Source organism: Bombina bombina, chromosome 2 (genome assembly GCF_027579735.1).
Source record: "Bombina bombina isolate aBomBom1 chromosome 2, aBomBom1.pri, whole genome shotgun sequence".
Lineage (NCBI taxonomy): Eukaryota > Metazoa > Chordata > Amphibia > Anura > Bombinatoridae > Bombina > Bombina bombina.
This window is the reverse complement of record NC_069500.1, coordinates 192,456,986-192,476,149: the sequence shown is the minus strand read 5'-3', so window position 1 is coordinate 192,476,149 and position 19,164 is coordinate 192,456,986. Positions and strand designations below refer to the sequence as shown.

The 19,164-nt window shown below is 44.0% G+C and overlaps 1 protein-coding gene across 5 annotated transcripts in view; it reads right to left on the bottom strand.

The window, feature by feature from the left end:
• Positions 1 to 19,164, bottom strand: part of FAM169A (family with sequence similarity 169 member A) — a 329,491-nt gene that overhangs the window by 141,882 nt on the left and 168,445 nt on the right. The window lies entirely within an intron of this gene.

Here is a 19,164-nt window from a genome sequence, read left to right as displayed (position 1 = left end):
GACAGACATCCATTTTAGCCAATCAGAGCTGGCTCACTGGATCTCCACGTGCGTGAGCACACTGTTATCTATATGTCACACATGAACTAACATCCTCTAGTGGTGAAAAACTGTTAAAATGCCTGAGAGAAGAGGCGGCCTTCAAGGGCTTAGGAATTTGAATATGAACCTCCTAGGTTTAGCTTTCGACTAAGAATACTAAGGGCTAGATTTATTAAGCCCCTACGGCAGCAAGTTCTCTCAAGAACTTGCTCGCCGGGATTTATCAAGCAGCGGTCACCAGACCGCTGCTTCCCTAACATCTACGCCACCTTGTGGCGAAATTCAATCTCCTCGGTCGAGTCCGACCGAGGAGATAGACAGCTCCTGTCTGCGCGTGATTGGCTGTGCATGGGCAGGGAGCGGGATTGCACGCGAGCGCAAAATTGCGCTCGTGTGCAATGTTAATTACCTGCGGGTAATTTTGCCCCGCCATAGGAGAGCTGAGGCGTACAGGGGCGTGTATACGCGCCCCTGTACGCCTCAGCGTTGATAAATCTAGCCCTAAGAGAACAAAGCAAAATTGGTAATAAAAGTAAATTGGAAAATTGTTTAAAATTACATTCTCTATCTGGATCATGAAAGTTTATTTTGGACTAGACTGTCCCTTTAATTCCCATGCAAACTGAATCATCATCCAAATCTCTAAAGCACTGAAAATAACTGTTCCACCAAGTCTGAATGAACATTTAAAGGGACAGTATACACTCATTTTCATATAACTGCATGTAATAGACACTACTATAAAGAATAAGATGCACAGATACTGATATAAAAATCCAGTATAAAACTGTTTAAAAACTTACTTAGAAGCTCTCAGTTTAGCTCTGTTGAAAAGGTAGCTGGAAAGCCCACTGCAAGTGGGAAATAAGACACCCACCCCCTTCTTTTGCATATGAAAAGACCCTTCACAAAAACAGGAGCAAGCTGGAGTAGGTAGCTGACGGTATTCTCGTAAAACTTTGGGGCTTGGTTAGGAGTCTGAAAATCAGAGCAATGTTATTTAAAAATAAGCAAAACTGGGGGCGGAGCTAACCGCCAAGCCGAGTGGTAGCACAGGGAGAGAGCTCCGCAAAGAAATAGCGTTAAAACCTTTATAATTTGTTTTTTTAACAAGTGTGAGACCCTTATTTCAGAGCAATAATAATATAAGGTTTCAGAGAAATACTCCTAAGTTGCCACTTGGACGGTCCATATACTTTGGGACTGGGCATGACTCACTCTAACCTAAGGCTGCATGGATCGGGAGATTTGGGCCCCACGAGCTTAACACAGAAGGTGACTACAGCACTAGTACCACCAGTGCCTACAGACGTCACCGGAGGGTTGGGGCTCCGCTCCGGAGTACACACAGGTGCAGTGCGTCTTGACTTAGGCGGCAGAGAAACCATCCACATACTCTACGGTAACTACAAACCCCACGCCACCCGCAACATCAAGAAGGCCTGACCCCTCTACCTGATAGGCCCAACTTACCACTGGTATACAGATTCTTTAGCTACATCCACAGGGGGGATCTCCTGCGGATGCTCACAGCCATCGCCCGGGTGCAGGAAGAAGGACCGACTACACTATAGCTCCAGCGGAGTGGTGCAAACGGACGCCATCTTGGCCCCACCTCCTGTAAGGCCCTGGACATCACCTCTAAGCATCCTTACGGCACTGACATTGAGCCCTGAGAGAACAGAAGGCCCAGCAGCTTCAAAAGATGAGAGTTTACCTACGCCATCCACACAAACGCAAACAACACAGACTGAGCCATCAGGCAGGGGGCCTTCACTGAACCAAGAGCCACCTGTACAGTTTAAGAGAGAGGCCCTACTATCCCCAGAACTCCCAATGAAAACACACATTGCCAACGTAATCTCCTGGGCAGTTGAGAGAAGAGAGAATCAACCCCCACATAGAACGGCCACCCAAAATTGGAAAATAGCCTTATATATACAGGGAGTGCAGAATTATTAGGCAAATGAGTATTTTGACCACATCATCCTCTTTATGCATGTTGTCTTACTCCAAGCTGTATAGGCTCGAAAGCCTACTACCAATTAAGCATATTAGGTGATGTGCATCTCTGTAATGAGAAGGGGTGTGGTCTAATGACATCAACACCCTATATCAGGTGTGCATAATTATTAGGCAGCTTCCTTTCCTTTGGCAAAATGGGTCAAAAGAAGGACTTGACAGGCTCAGAAAAGTCAAAAATAGTGAGATATCTTGCAGAGGGATGCAGCACTCTTAAAATTGCAAAGCTTCTGAAGCGTGATCATCGAACAATCAAGCGTTTCATTCAAAATAGTCAACAGGGTCGCAAGAAGCGTGTGGAAAAACCAAGGCGCAAAATAACTGCCCATGAACTGAGAAAAGTCAAGCGTGCAGCTGCCAAGATGCCACTTGCCACCAGTTTGGCCATATTTCAGAGCTGCAACATCACTGGAGTGCCCAAAAGCACAAGGTGTGCAATACTCAGAGACATGGCCAAGGTAAGAAAGGCTGAAAGACGACCACCACTGAACAAGACACACAAGCTGAAACGTCAAAACTGGGCCAAGAAATATCTCAAGACTGATTTTTCTAAGGTTTTATGGACTGATGAAATGAGAGTGAGTCTTGATGGGCCAGATGGATGGGCCCGTGGCTGGATTGGTAAAGGGCAGAGAGCTCCAGTCCGACTCAGACGCCAGCAAGGTGGAGGTGGAGTACTGGTTTGGGCTGGTATCATCAAAGATGAGCTTGTGGGGCCTTTTCGGGTTGAGGATGGAGTCAAGCTCAACTCCCAGTCCTACTGCCAGTTTCTGGAAGACACCTTCTTCAAGCAGTGGTACAGGAAGAAGTCTGCATCCTTCAAGAAAAACATGATTTTCATGCAGGACAATGCTCCATCACACGCGTCCAAGTACTCCACAGCGTGGCTGGCAAGAAAGGGTATAAAAGAAGAAAATGGCCTCCTTGTTCACCTGATCTGAACCCCATTGAGAACCTGTGGTCCATCATCAAATGTGAGATTTACAAGGAGGGAAAACAGTACACCTCTCTGAACAGTGTCTGGGAGGCTGTGGTTGCTGCTGCACGCAATGTTGATGGTGAACAGATCAAAACACTGACAGAATCCATGGATGGCAGGCTTTTGAGTGTCCTTGCAAAGAAAGGTGGCTATCTTGGTCACTGATTTGTTTTTGTTTTGTTTTTGAAAGTCATTAATGTATATTTGTGAATGTTGAGATGTTATATTGGTTTCACTGGTAAAAATAAATAATTGAAATGGGTATATATTTGTTTTTTGTTAAGTTGCCTAATAATTATGCACAGTAATAGTCACCTGCACACACAGATATCCCCCTAAAATAGCTAAAACTAAAAACAAACTAAAAACTACTTCCAAAAATATTCAGCTTTGATATTAATGAGTTTTTTGGGTTCATTGAGAACATGGTTGTTGTTCAATAATAAAATTAATCCTCAAAAATATAACTTGCCTAATAATTCTGCACTCTCTGTATATATATATATATATATATATATATATATATTATATATATATATAAACTCTGCGCATTGCCTTTCTGAAGCTAGGCCCCTTGATAACACTACTGAGACTAAAGAGAATATCACTCTAACAGTCTCTGGCAACCTCACCACATCAGAAGCTACACACATTGGAGGGCGCTGCCCTGATGCCTTTTTTCAGCAAAGTTTCAACCCTAGCCCACTAGCCCACTCTTCCCCATTTCCCATCTGCCCCAGCAGGTGGGTCATATCCCAGATCCCCTTTCCCAGCTTCATCAAAAGGAGACACTCCCTGTGGAGAGTGGGCCTGGGCCACCCGACAGCACTATGCTGGTCTGAATAGAGAAAACCTGAATGGAAGGGCCTGCATAATATAATCTTATTACACCCTGGAGACTTGCTTGGTAGCCTAAGATGCATATTTAACTCCTTTAAACAGTCACATCTACTAACATCCCAAGGAGAGAGACCCATCCTCTAAGTGAGACTGTCACGCTATAATATAAAACTAACTCCCAAGCCCTGAGGCTCTGCCAGAACGGATATACCATGTCCCAGAATCAAAGACGAAAATCTAAGGCCCAGGGCTTCCAAAAAAAGACTGTCTTAGATCACTTTCACCCTACCGCTGAGACACAGCAGGAACCCTCGATACGGGGACCTGTCAGACTCCAATACTCCTTATGAGGCCCTCCTGGGACCTGCCCTGGGCAACACGCAGTAATAATAGACCATCAACCGGGGACTCCACATCACTAATAGACTCTATTAAATCTCTACTGGCTGGGCACCATGATTCTATGACGAAAAAGTTTGAAAGATCACATGCTGACCTAAAGAGGGATATTGCTTCAATTGGAGAAAGGACAGACACTTTGAAGCGGAAACAGGAAGATTTGATGGTAGACCACACTAACCTCCTATCCTACTCCTAGAACCTAGCTGCTCAGATTTCATCACTAGAAGCCAAGCTTGCAGATTTGGAAGATAGGTCAAGGAGAAATAACCTGCGAATCAGGGGTGTTCCAGAATCAGTATCCTCCCAGGACCTAGAGAGCTTCTTAAAATAATTTTTCAAGGAACTAGCCCCTAAAGCTAAGGACTGTCACCTTTTGATGGATAGGGCCCACAGAGTGGCGCGGCCGTGCTCCCTTTCAGTTGATAAGCCGAGAGATGTGGTAACTAGACTTCATTACTTCTCCTTTAAGAATCTACTCATCAATGTCGATATGAAGGCAAAAACATTGGCGGAAATGTAAGGCCCTGGACATCACCTCTAGGCATCCTTACTGCACTGACATTGAGCCCTGAAAGAACAGAAGGCAGGCCCAGCAGCTTCAAAAGATGAGAGTTTACCTACGCCATCCACACGAACGCAAACAACAAAGACTGAGCCATCAGGCAGGGGGCCTTCACTGAACCAAGAGCCACCTGTACAGTTTAAGAGAGAGGCCCTACTATCCCCAGAACTCCCAATGAAAACACACATTGCCAACGTAATCTCCTGGGCAGTTGAGAGAAGAGAGAATCAGCCCCCACATAGAACGGCCACCCAAAATTGGAAAATAGCCTCATATATATATATATATATATATATATATATAAACTCTGCGCATTGCCTTTCTGAAGCTAGGCCCCTTGATTACACTACTGAGACTAAAGAGAATATCACTCTAACAGTCTCTGGCAACCTCACCACATCAAAAGCCACACACATTGGAGGGCGCAGCCCTGATGCCCTTTTTTCAGCAAAGTTTCAACCCTAGCCCATTAGCCCACTCTTCCCCATTTCCCATCTGCCCCAGCAGGTGGGTCATATCCCAGATCCCCTTTCCCAGTTTCGTCAAAAGGAGACACTCCCCGTGGAGAGTGGGCCTGGGCCACCCGACAGCACTATGCTGGTCTGAATAGAGAAAACCTGAATGGAAGGGCCTGCATAATATAATCTCATTAAACCCTGGAGACTTGCTTGGTAGCCTAAGATGCATATTTAACTCCTTTAAACAGTCACATCTACTAACATCCCAAGGAGAGAGACCCATCCTCTAAGTGAGACTGTCACGCTATAATATAAAACTAACTCCCAAGCCCTGAGGCTCTGCCAGAACGAATATACCATGTCCCAGAATCAAAGACGAAAATCTAAGGCCCAGGGCTTCCAAAAAAAGACTGTCTTAGATCACTTTCACCCTACCACTGAGACACAGCAGGAACCCTCGGATGAGGACCTCTCAGACTCCAATACTCCTTATGAGGCCCTCCTGGGACCTGCCCTGGGCAACACTCGCAGTAATAATAGACCATCAACCGGGGACTCCACATCACTAATAGACTCTATTAAATCTCTACTGGCTGGGCACCATGATTCTATGACAAAAAAGTTTGAAAGATCACATGCTGACCTAAAGAGGGACATTGCTTCAACTGGAGAAAGGACAGGCACTTTGAAGCGGAAACAGGAAGATTTGATTGTAGACCACACTAACCTCCTATCCTACTCCTAGAACCTAGCTGCTCAGATTTCATCACTAGAAGCCAAGCTTGCAGATTTGGAAGATAGGTCAAGGGGAAATAACCTGCGAATCAGGGGTGTTCCAGAATCAGTATCCTCCCAGGACCTAGAGAGCTTCTTAAAAGAATTTTTCAAGGAACTAGCCCCTGAAGCTAAGGACTCTGACCTTTTGATGGATAGGGCCCGCTCCCTTTCAGTTGATAAGCCGAGAGATGTGGTAACTAGACTTCATTACTTCTCCTTTAAGAATCTACTCATCAATGTCGATATGAAGGCAAAAATATTGGCGGAAAAATTTGAAAACATCCACATTTTTTCCAGATTTGTCGACCTACACACTGTTCCTAAGGATGACCTTTGCAGACTACACCAAAATTCTGAAAGCAAAGGGGATTAGATATCGATGGGGATTTCCGGTAAAGCCTCATAACCAAACATAGTCATCGCCACACGATATCGACACCGGAAAATGCCCGGCTCCTTTTACAGAAGTGGGGACTCTTGCCGGAGGTCCAGGAGGACGAAGAAACACCCTCATCGAGATTGCTCCCTGTGAGAGCTGGGGCCCCTGAATGGAAGCCCCTCCCGAGAAGATCTACCCAACCTTCCAGACGTCAGTCCACAACGTCATGCAACCCTCCATGAGGAGAGACTCTGTGTGCCCCAGTCACCCTACACATAGACTTGTGTGCCGCGTTGGTACATCCAGGAAGTTTACCTCTCTCCTCCAGTATCCTTTGCAATATTTCCCCCTGACTACGGGGGAAACTCTTGGGCCCCGAGCCCTACCTTTACTACCATGTCTAACTAAGTTCATAATGTTACAAAGATACCTGTTGACTGTTATTGTTGTCACTGTTTTATGCACTAAGTTACGAATATATATGCATAGATTAATGTTATAATTGCACTAACTACTGTGTTATACACTTAGGCCTACCCCCCCCCCTCCCAGGGGGACAACTAGGAGACAACTAGGAGAACCCCTTAGCTAGCCAACTACCTTATATGCCCATAGCTAGATGGGTACTAGCGGCTCGAAAGGATCACTCACTCCCTATAGGTAAGCTCTAGGAGGCTAGACAGTACACTTAAACACCTCCCCTCCTTACTGCCCATTCTCTATTGCTAGGGACCCCCACACTTTATAGGATACATATTATATTATTTTCTCCCACCCGGTCATAGACCTTGATTGAGACAAAGCATCCTATTTGACACCTAGATTGAAATTTAAGCTCCAACTTAAACACAGATGTAGGCCCTCCATATTCATACACCTATTTTTGCTCCCCCTACTCCTCCCCCCACCCTATAAGTACTTGAGTAAGTGCTTATATTAGAGTACCTCTGAGATACTGTCACGAACGCCGTACCGCTACAGGCCCTTGACCGGCTTCTAACTAAACCGGAAGTGTGTGGGGAAAATAGTAGTGGAGCACTGGGGGTGCACGCCGCTATTTGCAGCCGGTTCCGCTGCTTGTAATGCAAAAAACGAAAAAAACAGAATTTATGCTTACCTGATAAATTACTTTCTCCAACGGTGTGTCCGGTCCACGGCGTCATCCTTACTTGTGGGATATTCTCTTCCCCAACAGGAAATGGCAAAGAGCCCAGCAAAGCTGGTCACATGATCCCCCCTAGGCTCCGCCTTCCCCAGTCATTCGACCGACGTAAAGGAGGAATATGCATAGGAGAAATCATATGATACCGTGGTGACTGTAGTTAGAGAAAATAAATCATCAGACCTGATTAAAAACCAGGGCGGGCCGTGGACCGGACACACCGTTGGAGAAAGTAATTTATCAGGTAAGCATAAATTCTGTTTTCTCCAACATAGGTGTGTCCGGTCCACGGCGTCATCCTTACTTGTGGGAACCAATACCAAAGCTTTAGGACACGGATGATGGGAGGGAACAAATCAGGTCGCCTAGATGGAAGGCACCACGGCTTGCAAAACCTTTCTCCCAAAAATAGCCTCAGATGAAGCAAAAGTATCAAATTTGTAGAATTTGGTAAAAGTGTGCAGTGAAGACCAAGTCGCTGCCTTACATATCTGATCAACAGAAGCCTCGTTCTTGAAGGCCCATGTGGAAGCCACAGCCCTAGTGGAGTGAGCTGTGATTCTGTCAGGAGGCTGCCGTCCGGCAGTCTCATAAGCCAATCGGATAATGCTTTTAAGCCAGAAAGAGAGAGAGGTAGAAGTTGCTTTTTGACCTCTCCTTTTACCAGAATAAACAACAAACAAAGAAGATGTTTGTCTGAAATCCTTAGTAGCTGCTAAGTAAAATTTGAGAGCACGAACTACATCCAAGTTGTGCAACAAACGTTCCTTCTTTGAAACTGGATTAGGACACAAAGAAGGCACGACTATCTCCTGGTTAATATTTTTATTAGAAACAACTTTCGGAAGAAAACCAGGTTTAGTACGCAAAACCACCTTATCTGCATGGAACACCAGATATGGAGGAGAACACTGCAGAGCAGATAACTCTGAAACTCTTCTTGCAGAAGAAATTGCCACCAAAAACAAAACTTTCCAAGATAATAACTTTATATCAACGGAATGTAGGGGTTCAAACGGAACCCCCTGAAGAACTGAAATAACTAAATTGAGACTCCAGGGAGGAGTCAAAGTTTTGTAAACAGGCTTGATTCTAACCAGAGCCTGAACAAAAGCTTGAACGTCTGGCACAGCCGCCAGCTTTTTGTGAAGTAAAACAGATAAAGCAGAAATCTGTCCCTTCAAAGAACTTGCAGATAATCCTTTCTCCAAACCTTCTTGAAGAAAGGATAGAATCCTAGGAATTTTTACCTTGCTCCATGGGAATCCTTTGGATTCACACCAACAGATATATCTTTTCCATATTTTATGGTAGATTTTTCTAGTTACAGGCTTTCTAGCCTGAACAAGAGTATCAATGACAGAATCTGAGAACCCTCGCTTTGATAAAATCAAACGTTCAATCTCCAAGCAGTCAGTTGGAGTGAGGCCAGATTCGGATGTTCGAACGGACCTTGAACAAGAAGGTCCTGTCTCAGAGGTAGCTTCCATGGTGGAGCCGATGACATATTCACCAGGTCTGCATACCAAGTCCTGCGTGGCCACGCAGGAGCTATCAAGATCACCGATGCCCTCTCCTGTTTGATCCTGGCTACCAGCCTGGGAATGAGAGGAAACGGTGGGAACACATAAGCTAGGTTGAAGGTCCAAGGTGCTACTAGTGCATCCACTAGAGCCGCCTTGGGATCCCTGGATCTGGACCCGTAGTAAGGAACCTTGAAGTTCTGGCGAGACGCCATCAGATCCATGTCTGGGATGCCCCATAATTGAGTGATTTGGGCAAAGATTTCCGGATGGAGTTCCCACTCCCCCGGATGAAATGTCTGACGACTCAGAAAATCCGCTTCCCAATTTTCTACTCCTGGGATGTGGATTGCAGACAATTGGCAGGAGTGAGTCTCCGCCCATTGAATTATTTTGGTCACTTCTACCATCGCCAGGGAACTCCTTGTTCCCCCCTGATGGTTGATATACGCAACAGTCGTCATGTTGTCTGATTGAAACCTTATGAATTTGGCCTTTGCTAGCTGAGGCCAAGCCTTGAGAGCATTGAATATCGCTCTCAGTTCCAGAATGTTTATCGGTAGAAGAGATTCTTCCCGAGACCAAAGACCCTGAGCTTTCAGGGGTTCCCAGACCGCGCCCCAGCCCACCAGACTGGCGTCGGTCGTGACAATGACCCACTCTGGTCTGCGGAAGCTCATCCCTTGTGACAGGTTGTCCAGGGTCAGCCACCAACGGAGTGAATCTCTGGTCCTCTGATCTACTTGTATCGTTGGAGACAAGTCTGTATAATCCCCATTCCACTGTCTGAGCATGCACAGTTGTAATGGTCTTAGATGAATTCGCGCAAAAGGAACTATGTCCATTGCCGCAACCATCAAACCTATTACTTCCATGCACTGCGCTATGGAAGGAAGAAGAACAGAATGAAGTACTTGACAAGAGTTTAGAAGTTTTGATTTTCTGGCTTCTGTCAGAAAAATCTTCATTTCTAAGGAGTCTATTATTGTTCCCAAGAAGGGGACTCTTGTTGACGGAGATAGAGAACTTTTCTCTACGTTCACTTTCCACCCGTGAGATCTGAGAAAGGCTAGGACAATGTCCGTATGAGCCTTTGCTTGTGGCAGGGACGACGCTTGAATCAGAATGTCGTCCAAGTAAGGCACTACTGCAATGCCCCTCGGTCTTAGCACCGCTAGAAGGGACCCTAGTACCTTTGTGAAAATTCTTGGGGCAGTGGCTAATCCGAATGGAAGTGACACGAACTGGTAATGTTTGTCCAGAAAGGCGAACCTTAGGAACTGATGATGTTCCTTGTGGATAGGAATATGTAGATACGCATCCTTTAAATCCACCGTGGTCATGAATTGACCTTCCTGGATGGTAGGAAGAATTGTTCGAATGGTTTCCATCTTGAACGATGGAACCCTGAGAAATTTGTTTAAGATCTTGAGATCCAAGATTGGTCTGAATGTTCCCTCTTTTTTGGGAACTATGAACAGATTGGAGTAGAATCCCATCCCTTGTTCCTTTAATGGAACAGGATGAATCACTCCCATTTTTAACAGGTCTTCTACACAATGTAAGAATGCCTGTTTTTTCATGTGGTCTGAGACAATTGAGACCTGTGGAACCTTCCCCTTGGGGGTAGCTCCTTGAATTCCAGAAGATAACCTTGGGAGACTATTTCTAGGGCCCAAGGATCCAGAACATCTCTTGCCCATGTCTGAGCGAAGAGAGAAAGTCTGCCCCCCACCAGATCCGGTCCCGGATCGGGGGCCAACATCTCATGCTGTCTTTGTAGCAGTAGCGGGTTTCTTGGCCTGCTTACCTTTGTTCCAGCCTTGCATTGGCCTCCAGGCTGGCTTGGCTTGAGACGTATTACCCTCTTGCTTAGAGGGTGTAGAACTTGAGGCTGGTCCGTTTCTACGAAAAGGACGAAAATTAGGCTTATTTTTAGCCTTAAAAGACCTATCCTGAGGAAGGGCGTGGCCCTTTCCCCCAGTGATATCTGAAATAATCTCTTTCAAATCAGGGCCAAACAGCGTTTTCCCCTTGAAAGGAATATTAAGCAATTTGTTCTTGGATGACGCATCCGCTGACCAAGACTTTAGCCAAAGCGCTCTGCGCGCCACAATAGCAAACCCTGAATTTTTCGCCGCTAATCTAGCTAATTGCAGGGTAGCGTCTAGAGTAAAAGAATTAGCCAATTTAAGAGCACGAATTCTGTCCATAATCTCCTCATAAGAGGTATCTTTATCTAGCGATTTTTCTAGTTCATCAAACCAGAAAGACGCTGCTGTAGTAACAGGAACAATGCATGAAATTGGCTGTAGAAGGTAACCTTGCTGAACAAACATCTTTTTAAGCAAACCTTCTAACTTTTTATCCATAGGATCTTTGAAAGCACAACTATCTTCTATAGGAATAGTGGTGCGTTTGTTTAAAGTAGAGACCGCCCCCTCGACCTTAGGGACTGTCTGCCATAAGTCCTTTCTGGGGTCGACTATAGGAAACAATTTCTTAAATATAGGGGGAGGGACAAAAAGTATGCCGGGCCTTTCCCATTCTTTGTTTACAATATCCGCCACCCGCTTGGGTATAGGAAAAGCTTCGGGGGGCACCGGGACCTCTAGGAACTTGTCCATCTTACATAATTTCTCTGGAACGACCAAATTGTCACAATCATCCAGAGTAGATAACACCTCCTTAAGCAGAGCGCGGAGATGTTCCAATTTAAATTTGAACGTAATAACATCAGGTTCAGCTTGTTGAGAAATTTTTCCTGAATCTGAAATTTCTCCCTCAGACAAAACCTCCCTAGCCCCTTCAGACTGGTGTAAGGGCATGTCAGAACCATTATCATCTGCGCCCTCATGCTCTACAGTATCTAAAACAGAGCAGTCGCGCTTTCGCTGATAAGTGGGCATTTTGGCTAAAATGTTTTTAATAGAATTATCCATTACAGCCGTTAATTGTTGCATAGTAAGAAGAATAGGCGCACTAGATGTACTAGGGGCCTCTTGTGTGGGCAAGACTGGTGTAGACACATAAGGGGATGATGCAGTACCATGCTTACTCCCCTCACTAGATGAATCATCTTGGGCATCATTTTCACTATCACATGCATCACATCTATTTAAATGAGAAGGAACTTTGGCTTCCTGACATACAGAACATAGTCTATCTGATGGTACAGACATGTTAAACAGGCATAAACTTGATAACAAAGTACAAAAAACGTTTTAAAATAAAACCGTTACTGTCACTTTAAATTTTAAACTGAACACACTTTATTACTGAATATGCGAAAAAGTATGAAGGAATTGTCCAAAATTCACCAAAATTTCACCACAGTGTCATAAAGCCTTGAAAGTATTGCACACCAAATTTGAAAGTTTTAACTCTTAAAATAACGGAACCGGAGCCGTTTTAACATTTAACCCCTATACAGTCCCTGGTATCTGCTTTGCTGAGACCCAACCAAGCCCAGAGGGGAATACGATACCAAATGACGCCTTCAGCACGCTTTTTTTCAATGTATCAGAGCTCCTCACACATGCATCTGCATGCTTTGATTCCCAAAAAACAACTGCGCATTAGTGGCGCGAAACTGAGGCTCTGCCTATGACTAGAAAAGGCCCCCAGTGAAAAAGGTGTCCAATACAGTGCCTGCCGTTTTTATTATCAAAATTCCCAGATAAAAACAACTCCTCAGAGTAACAAACCATTAAACATGCTTATAAAACAAACGTTTTAGCCCAGAAAAATGTCTACCAGTCTTTAAAGCCCTTGCGAAGCCCTTTATAAATTGTTATTAAAATGGCTTACCGGATCCCATAGGGAAAATGACAGCTTCCAGCATTACCAAGTCTTGTTAGAAATGTGTCATACTTCAAGCAGTAAAAGTCTGCACACTGTTCCCCCCAACTGAAGTTACTTCATCTCAACAGTCCTGTGTGGAAACAGCCATCGATTTTAGTAACGGTTGCTAAAATCATCTTCCTCTTACAAACAGAAATCTTCATCTCCTTTCTGTTTCAGAGTAAATAGTACATACCAGCACTATTTTAAAATAACAAACTCTTGATTGAAGCAATAAAACTACATTTAAACACCAAAAAACTCTAAGCCATCTCCGTGGAGATGTTGCCTGTACAACGGCAAAGAGAATGACTGGGGAAGGCGGAGCCTAGGGGGGATCATGTGACCAGCTTTGCTGGGCTCTTTGCCATTTCCTGTTGGGGAAGAGAATATCCCACAAGTAAGGATGACGCCGTGGACCGGACACACCTATGTTGGAGAAATTACGGCAGCACCAAGCAGAGTAAAAAGTAAGTTTAAAAATAAAATACTTTATTTAAACATATTTCTAAAAAGCCAATTTGGCAAAAAGTACAAAGGGTAGCAGGTGAAAACCCTCCTTACATGTTTCGTGCCTGTGCTCGGCACTTAATCATAGGAGTGAGATGTGATAGTACAACCCCGGCTATTTAAAGGGGAAGTACCCAATGGTGGTAAAGCTATAGAAACACCTGTGAAAAATAGTGTTAAAACTGCTTGCCCTCACCTAGCACTTTCTATGTACACAGAGAAGTATATTACATTTGAGAAGACATATATATATATGTATGTATACTAAATTTCTTTTTGAAATGTACAATTATAAATAATATATGTGCACATATTAACCAACAATTTCAACACAATACTATGGCTTTATAAATACAGATTCAAAGTCAACTCCTGCGTCAAAACTATGCTTATTATTTTGTGTTAAATACATCAAATAAATATAGAGAGTCTTAAATCTAAGAATGGGAAAATGTGCTCATACATTCTTATTAATGTTCTTTGATATATTCCATTGTTTATGCATTCCTAGTTACACTAGGTATATAATATTTGATAATTAATATAAATGGAATATTGATCCCAAATCTAATATCTAGAAAAACTAAATTTCTATATACACTATTGAAAAATAGACCTTATCAAAATTCTTGCATAATGGATTAGCCTTAAATAGAAAGGCAAAAAGAAAATAATTAATTATTCCACATAATAAGACATATCCCATTCTCTGTTCAAACCCTGTGGTGCTATCGTTTTAAGTTTATATATCCAAAATAATTCACGTTTAAGCAACAGTTTTTGTTTGTTGCCCCCTCTGATGGGTGACTGAATTTTGTCAATGACTTTAACAGTAATATGTGCTATGTGGGTCATATGTATTTGACTTTGAATCTGTATTTATAAAGCCATAGTATTGTGTTGAAATTGTTGGTTAATATGTGCACATATATTATTTATAATTGTACATTTCAAAAAGAAATTTAGTATACATACATATATATATATATGTCTTCTCAAATGTAATATACTTCTCTGTGTACATAGAAAGTGCTAGGTGAGGGCAAGCAGTTTTAACACTATTTTTCACAGGTTTTTCTATAGCTTTACCACCATTGGGTACTTCCCCTTTAAATAGCCGGGGTTGTACTATCACATCTCACTCCTATGATTAAGTGCCGAGCACAGGCACGAAACATGTAAGGAGGGTTTTCACCTGCTACCCTTTGTACTTTTTGCCAAATTGGCTTTTTAGAAATATGTTTAAATAAAGTATTTTATTTTTAAACTTACTTTTTACTCTGCTTGGTGCTGCCGTAATTTTTTCGTTTTTTACCTCTGAGATAGTTCCACCGGAATTCTCAGAGTGACCCTGAGCAGTGCTGTTACGCACTGACATATAACCTTGTACAATGCCTGTGAAATATGAATATGAATTTTCTTTTTCTTCTTTATCTCTCTCTTCCTGCTTCTCTCCACTCTTCCTTCCCTTCCTCTTCCTTCAACGAACTCTCTCCACGGTCCAAACATGATGGAGTTGACAGTCTCTACCCTTAATGTTAAGGGACTCAACACGCAGAAAAAGCGGAGTTTACTGGTAAGGCACCTGAAAAGACACAAGACAGTGATAGCCTACATACAAGAGACACATTGGACTGAGCCTTCCCCACACAAACTAAGATCATCTCTGTATCCAATATGTGAGTCAGCCTCTTTTACTAAAAAGAAAAGAGGGGTTGCCATACTCATAAGGAACAACATTAAATACACTCCTATCTCTATTTAAAGAGATGCAGAGGGCAGATACCTAATCCTTGTCTGCTATCTAGACAATAACCTATATACCCTAGTAAACGTATATGCCCCTAATACTCATCAAGCCACATTCCTCAAGCAACTTTTAGCTAGAGTAGACCAACTGAAAAGAGGGTCTATACTCCTGGGTGGGGATTTTAACTCCACTTGGGACCTCTCACTAGACAGACGATTCCCTGATAGATATGAATCTGATCGTGGGCCCTGCCTCCCCTCTGGGAGATTTCGTAGTCTCCTGATGGGTTATAATTACTTTGACATATGGAGATGCTTACATACGACGGAAAAGGATTATACCTTTTACTCCATGGCACATCACTCTTACTCCCGTATAGACTACATATTGACCCACTCCTGGACCCTTGACAGAGCACACTCTGCAAAAATCGTAGTTTGTCCATGGTCTGACCATGACATGGTAATTATCACACTCAACTCATCTCCCCAAGAGGGCTCCAAGGGATCTTGGCGACTGGCGGATGGGCTAATCAAAAATCCCTGGACCCAACAAACTGCTACTGACCTCCAAGATTCCTTTAAAACCAATGACACTGGACAGACGTCTGATACTATCCTATGGGTGACTATGAAAGCGTTCCTTAGAGGGACTTTCTCAAAAAAGGGCTGCACAATTGAGACAAGAGAGGGGAGCAACTCTGGCACAGCTCTTTGGGGAACTTAGACCTCTGGAACAGCAGAATAAGTCACATCCTCACCCCAAACTAGCATTACGTATAGGGCAGATCCGAGCTGAAATCACAGCAAAAGAGACGATTAGAGCTCAAGAATCTCTACTAAAATTTCGGAAACAGTTTTAGTATCAGGGCAATAGGGCAGACAGACTACTAGCCACTAAGTTGAGGGCCAGAACAAAATCCACGCAAATCCAAAAAATCCTTCACTCAAGCATTACCTCATATGCCCCTAAAGACATAGGAGAGGCCTTTATGGCATACTATAGAGACCTATATAACCTGGCCGAACACCCCTAAAACTGACTCATGCTCAATCGAAGCCTTTCTTTCTTCCCTCAATCTCCCAAGACTAGACCCTGATGTAGCTGGCCACCTCGCGGATCCCATAACCCTCTCTGAAATTAAAAATGCCATTAAGACGCTCAAAATCCACAAAGCACCCGGACGGGTATACTTCTTTATTCTTCAAAACGTACGCAACAGTCAAAATCCCATACCTGCAGAGACTATTCGCTGAAACCCTAGAGACGGGTTCCCTGCCCCAGGAGTTACTAGAAGCCAACATACTGACTATCCCAAAGGAAGGGAAGGATCCTTCACTTTGTCAAAGTTACCACCCAATTTCCCTTATCAACCTAGACGTAAAGATCTATGCTAAAATATTGGCTACCAGGCTTAGCCTCTTACTACCCATGGTTATACATAGAGATCAGGTGGGTTTCGTGACAAACCATCAGGGCACTGACAGTACACGCCGACTATTAAATATTTTCGTGGCAGCGGACAGTTCTGGGAGATCCCTTCTCACCCTGTCGTTTGATGCCGAGAAGGCGTTTGACAGGGTGCCTTGGGACTACCTAACTGCAGTCCTTGACTCGGTGGGTTTGCCCAAAGGATTCAGACGAGCGGTAGAGGCACTATACTCCCACCCAACGGCCAGGGTTAGAGGCCTGGGATTTTGTTCCCGGCCTTTTACTCTCAGAAATGGTACCCGACAGGGATGCCCACTGTCTCCCCTCCTTTTCGTACTGGCCATAGAGCCGCTTGCAACAGCCATTCGCGCATCTAAAGACATAAAGGGTATCTATGTGCATGGGACCTACCAGAAACTCATCCTCTTTGCAGACGACCTAACTGTTTTCTTAACAGACCCAGACCGCTCCCTGCCAAACCTCCTTGACCTCTTTGACCAATTTGGTAGAATGTCCTTCTACAAGCTAAACGTGACCAAGACTGAAGCCTACCCCCTCCATATCCCGGTAGCCCAACTCCATAATCTCCTAGCTACACATAAATTTAAGTGGAACCATAAAGGAATCAGGCACCTAGGTGTCTTCTTATCACACGACTACAAACAAGTAGTCACGACTAACTAAGATCACTTTCTCCAGACCCTCAAACAGCTGTCAACGCTCCCTAGATACAAAGAAATATCTTGGATGGGTAGGATCTCTGCATATAAAATGATGATCCTTCCAAAACTCACTTACCTCTATAGATGTCTCCCACTAAAACTCCCCACCACTTACCTAGACACTTTCCAATCTTTACTTAACAAATATATATGGGCAGATACACGCCCTTGCATCGCGAGTAAGATACTGCAAGCTCCGACAGATAGAGGAGGACTGGGCCTTCCCAATCATAGGATGTACTATGAAGCAGCTATGCTTACCCATATCTCAGGATGGGGTCCCACTAAAGAGCCCCCTAGATGGTACGACATAGAACAGGCCTCACTTCCTCATGACATCCTTTTAACTGACCTAATATGGATTCCACAACATTGTGGAACCCTTATACCCCCGTCCAACCCGATCATCAAACACTGTCTTCTTATGTGGCATAAACTAATATTACAAGTTGAACATTATGGGTTGCACAATAGAAGAATTACCATGACCTGAGACCTGAAGTAAAGTGAAGGGGGTTAAAAAAATGTATATTGATGAAAATGTTTTAAAAGGGTTAAAAATGATATGGTATTTGACTTGGAAGGGCTCAAATGTATGTATGTATATATACAGTATCTCACAAAAGTGAGTACACTCCTCACATTTTTGTAAATATTTTGTTATATCTTTTCATGTGACAACACTGAAGAAATGACACTTTGCTACAATGTAAAGTAGTGAGTGTACAGCCTGTATAACAATGTAAATTTGCTGTCCCCTCATAATTACTCAACACACAACCATTAATGTCTAAACCGTTGGCAACAAAAGTGAGTACACCCCTAAGTGGAAATGTCCAAATTGGGCCCAAAGTGTCAATATTTTGTGTGGCCACTATTATTTTCCAGCACTGCCTTAACCCTCTTGGGCATGGAGTTCACCAGAGCTTCACAGGTTGCCACTGGAGTCCTCTTCCACTCCTCCATGACAACATCACAGAGTTGGTGGATGTTAGAGACCTTGTGCTCCCCCACCTTCCGTTTGAGGATGCCCCACAGATGTTCAATAGAGTTTAGGTCTGGAGACATGCTTGGCCAGTCCATCACCTTTACCCTCAGCTTCTTTAGCAAGGCAGTAGTTGTCTTGGAGGTGTGTTTTGGGTTGTTATCATGTTGGAATACTGCCCTGCGGCCCAGTCTCCGAAGGGAGGGGATCATGCTCTGTTGGTATTCATGGTTCCCTCAATGAACTGTAGCTCCCCAGTGACGGCAGCGCTCATGCAGGCCCAGACCATGACACTCCCACCACCATGCTTGACTGTAGGCAAGACACACTTGTCTTTATAGTAACCTGGTTGCTGCCACACTCTCTTGAAACCATCTGAACCAAATAAGTTTATCTTGGTCTCATTGTACCACAGCACATGGTTCCAGTAATCCATGTCCTTACTCTGCTTGTCTTTAGCAAATTGTTTGCGGGCTTTCTTCATCATTTCTTGCATCATCTTTAGAAGAGGTTTCCTTCTGTGATGACAGCCATGCAGACCAATTTGATGCAGTGTGCGGCATATGGTCTGAGCACTGACACGCTGACCCCCTCACCCCTTCAACCTCTGCAGCAATGCTGGCAGCACTCATACGTCTATTTCCCATAGACAACCTCTGTATATGATGCTAAGCACGTGCACTCAACTTCTTTGGTCGACCATGCCGAGGCATGTTCTGAGTGGAACCTGTCCTGTGAAACCACTCTATGGTCTTGCCCACCGTGCTGCAGCTCAGT